This window comes from Nannospalax galili, unplaced genomic scaffold, assembly GCF_000622305.1.
Source record: "Nannospalax galili isolate Female #2095 unplaced genomic scaffold, S.galili_v1.0 scaffold203, whole genome shotgun sequence".
Classification (NCBI taxonomy): domain Eukaryota; kingdom Metazoa; phylum Chordata; class Mammalia; order Rodentia; family Spalacidae; genus Nannospalax; species Nannospalax galili.
The window spans coordinates 1,506,993-1,511,884 of NW_008351640.1; positions in this window are offsets into that span (position 1 = coordinate 1,506,993).

The following is a 4,892-nucleotide window of genomic DNA, read 5'->3' on the forward strand; positions in this document are numbered from 1 at the left end:
CAGTCAACATCATTCTAATTTGATAAAAACTGGAAGCCTTCCCACTGAAATCAGGAACCAGACAAGGCTGCCCACTATCCCCATTTCTCTCTAACATAGTACTTGAAAATCTTGCAAGAGCAATAAGACAAGAGATTGAAATTAAAGGAGTAATAATTGGAAAAGAAGAGATCAAATTATCTCTTTTTACAAACAATATAATATTATATCTAAGGGATGCCAAAAATTCCACCCAAAAACTCCTAGAAAATATTAACACGTTCAGTAAAGCAGCTGGTTATAAAATTAACCTATGAAAGTCTATAGCCTTTCTATATACCAATACCAAGCAATCAGAAAAAGAGCACATGGAAACACTCCCGTTCACAATAGCTGCAAAAAAAAAGAAATTATCTTGGAGTTAACCTGACCAAAGACACTGAAGAGTTCTAAAATGAAAATTTTAAATCTTTAAAGAAATAAATTGATGAAGACATCAGAAGATGGAAGGACCCCCCCCATGTTCATGGATTGGAAGAATTAATATTGTGAAAATGACCACTCTGCCAAAGTCATGTATAGATTCAATGCACTGCCAATCAAAATCCCCATGACTTTTTTCACAGAATTGGAAAAAACTATCCTATGATTCATATGGAAGCACAAAAGACTGCAGATAGCCAAAACAACCCTAAACACTAAGAGCAATGCTGGGGGGATTACTATACCAGATTTCAAGCTGTATCACATAGCTATAGTCATAAAAACAACATGGTACTGGCACGAAAATAGACCCATAGACCAATGGAACAAGATTGAAGACCAAAATTTTGGCAAATGCAATTTCAGCCACCTGATATTTGACAAGGATGCCAAGAACATAAACTGAAGGAAAGACGGCATGTTCAGCAAATGGTGCTGGCAAAACTGGATCTCCACCTGTAGAAGAATGAAACTAAACCCCTGTCTTTCACCCTGAACAAAAGTCAATTCCACATGGCTCAAAGACCTCAATGTAAAGCCTGAAACTCTGAAACTATTAGAAGAATACTTTGGGAAAAAACCTGCAAGATATAGGCATAGGAAAGGATTTTCTAAACCAGACGTCAATTGCTCAGGAAACAAGGGCAAGAATTAACAAATGGGACCTCATTAATCTAAAAAGCTTCTGTACATCAAAGGAGACAACCAAGGAAGCAAATAGAAAACCCACAGAATGGGAGAAAATCTTCACCAGCGACACATCTGACAGAGGTTTAATAACCATAATTTATAATGAACTCAAAAAACCGAGAACCAAGACAAAAAGCAACCCAATTGAAAGATGGGCTAAGGATCTGAACAAGGAGTTCTCAAAAGATGAAGTAAAGATGGCTAGGATACATCTTAAAAGATGTTCAATATCACTAATAATTAGGGAAATGCAAATTAAAACCTCTTTAAGATTTCACATCACCCCTGTCAGACTGGCTAAGATCAAGGAAACAAATGATACCAAATGTTGGAGAGGATGTGGGGAAAGGGGAACACTCATCCACTGCTTGTGGGGCTGCAAACTTGTTCAACCCCTATGGAAAGCAGTGTGGAGAACTCTTAAAAAACTACAAATGAACCTACCATTTGACCAAATTATACAACTCCTTGGCATATACCCCAAGAACTCATGCTGTTGCAGAGACACTTGTACATCCATGTTTGTTGCTGCTCTTTTCACAATAGCCAAGAGATAGAAACGACCTAAGTGTCCCTCAATTGATGCCTGGATAATGAAAATGTGGTTCATTTATACGATGGAGTTTTACTCAGCAGTAAAGAAAGATGAAGTCATGAAATTTTCAGGTAAATGGATGGAACTAGAAACTGTTATACTAAGTGAAGTAACACAGGCTCAGAAAAAAAATCGACATATGTTCTCCCTCATATGGGGATCCTAGAACCAGACTCTGATAAATAAGTATGCAAACAGACATAACTATATGAATCAGTATAATGGAAAGGAAATAGGGAGGTAAAGGAAAAAAAAAACTGAAAGAGAAGTACAGTAGGAAACAGGCCTTATAAGGGAAATATGGATAAAAATTGGGTTAGTTTAAGGGAGGAGGGAGGGAAGGGTATACAAGGAACCTAGGGGATAAAGGGAAAGAAGAAGCTCAAGAGAGGTAGGACCATAGGAGAAAGGTATTAGTAAGGGAGAAAGGGGGGAAATGGGGGCACCTTAAGTGGGAAAAACATGATGGAGGGGTGAGAAAATGTGAGAAATAAACAATGCCTAGCTAGTTTTGAAAACCAGAGAGAGCCATATTAGTCCAACAACCTACTGACAAATTACACAGAGCAGATCAAGAAATATAGGTAAGGTTTATCTGGGTTTGTCTAGGTAAGGTTTATCTGAGAACTGGTCTTTGCCCAATGTTTATCTGCATAACACACAGTAAATAAAAATACCTGACTGGTGGAACTAACCTTCTTAGGTGTTTAACAGACATACTTTGAGGTCTATAATAGATTTGGTCAGAGGGACATAAAGGATACATTTTGCTCCTTGCCCTCCTAGGTCAACTAGTTCCAGGGGACTATGATCATCTCTCAAAATGTCCTATAATGATGGTGGGTCACCTGTCCTCTTGATCAAGGAGGCCAAGGAGACCCCACCAGTGGACTTGAACCAGTGTCCAGTCTGTAAAGAGAAGGGTCAACACAGAGGAAACATTTCCTCCATGCTTCCAAGCAAAGCCAACCATGGTCAAGCAGGACCTTTGACTTATCTTCACATAGTTGGAACTGGTAAAAGAAAGGAGTCAGGGACTCCTCCAAAGCCCATGTGACCCCTGAGGAACAGATCCTCAAATGACCTTAAGAGTAAAAATAAATCAGTTTATCTGGACCAACTGTATGGCCTTAAATATCTGAAAGGAAATTATAACCAAACATTAAATGAGCCAACATAACTTCATAAGAGTCCATATGTATAGCTAAAGGCTACATAGCAAGCAACAATGCCAGACAAGCGATACCTTCTTTTGAGTTGTTGGCCACGGTGGGCAAAGGGATTCCTAGACAGTAACCCAGCATAGAACTGGGAAAATGAACAACTGACCCCAATCTTATCCAAAGGAATATAGACAACTGATTACTGCTAGATGAGGAACAGCTGACCCTCTTAAAACAAAGACCTCTAGATAGGCTGACTAGATTCACCAGAAGGGCAAGTAGTGGGATATGGCTGGGGTGCTGACAACACAGTTGACAGCAGCAAGTACATCAGAGTATGACTGCTCTAGTTGGGGGAGGGAGGCTATGGGAGGGTGCTATCTGGGAAATGGTTGTATAAATAAAGAAAAAAATAGAAAAAAAACTCTTTAAAGCATAAAATTTTGCTTCTTAATAATTAGTAGCTGTGCAAACATTACCATTGACATCTACCTAATGATTTTATATCCATTCTCAGATCCCAAGGATCTCAGAAAGTAACCAACTGTGACTAGTAATAATCAGATATATAGAGATTAGAAACTCATGTGCATCTTAGTGTCATTTGTATAATAAATGAATTTTTCTGTATGAAACTGTATTTTAATAATGAAATGTAGATCTTTTTTAAAGTTTGAAACCTCATTTAATTTTATGTCTTAAACAGTTTATACAGAGTACAATATTGTATAACTGTATTAATTCAATGATAAACCTAAAATTTTACACCGAATTTTAATAGAGATGCATCTTATCTCTGGAAATTGTTATTAAATATGTCAATGCTGTTGTAATGAAATGCTTCTTGCAATAATATGGTTATTAAATAAATACTTTAAAAAATAAAAACAATTAAATACATAAGGTGATAATATTTCTTGGTGGCATTTTGCATTTTACTTTTTAATATCTTTATTGTTTATTAAATTTTTATATTTTCATACACTGTAGTTTGATGGTACTTAAATATTTTCTGCTAGATACTCTCTGCTATCCACATCTCCCTTTATTGTCCCCTAACTTAATGTACTCTATCATATATGTGTGTGCATGTGTGTGTGCGTGTGTGTGTGTGTGTAGGTTTAATATATATTTGTGTTTCCAAATGTCTTTCAGTGTGGGTCCATCCACTGGAGCCTGGTACTTACCAAAAGTCCTATGCTTAAAAGAGACTGTCTCTGTCCCTCTGAGAAGCCATCTGTTGCCACAATTTCCTGAGGTGGGATTGTGCTTCTTACCCACTACCTCCTCTCTATGCTGGGATTTTTTTCGGGTTTGAGCTTTCATGGGACATGTGCATGCTGTCACATTGAGTGAGTTTATATGAATGACTGACCAGCTATCTGGAAAACTCTTTCCTTGTGGTCATTTACCACCTTGGTTCTTGAGAGCCTTCCTCTTCCATAATGGTCTCTGAGCCTTGAGAAGCAGAAGCTTAAAATAGATGCCCTATTCAGGGATAAGCACCCTAAAGCATCTTGTTCTCTACACATTGGCCAATTGTGGGTTTTTTAGTTAATTACCATCTGTTGCATAAGGAAAATCTCTGGTGAGAGCTGAGAGCTGCATTAATCTATAGGTTGAACAATAAGTCATTATGAGTCATTTTAATATGATAACTAATAAATATAAAACTACTCTTTGGCTCTCCCTATGTCCTGTGACCTGTTTAGCCTCAAGTTGCTAAGCCTGATATCAGTGTCAGGTATAGGTTCCATCCTCAGAAACACCTTTTTCTTTTAAAATCTACTTAAATATTTTTTCCAGAGCTTGAACAAGAAATATAGTTTTATGCACAAATTACAATAAATAGAAGAGATGCTAACTAACATAAAAGACATTCCAATAGAGACAATTAAGTTACATTTTACTGCAGTCAAAGAAACCAATGGCAAAGAGTAGTAAAATTAATTAAAATATAAATATTATACTATTAGTATTAT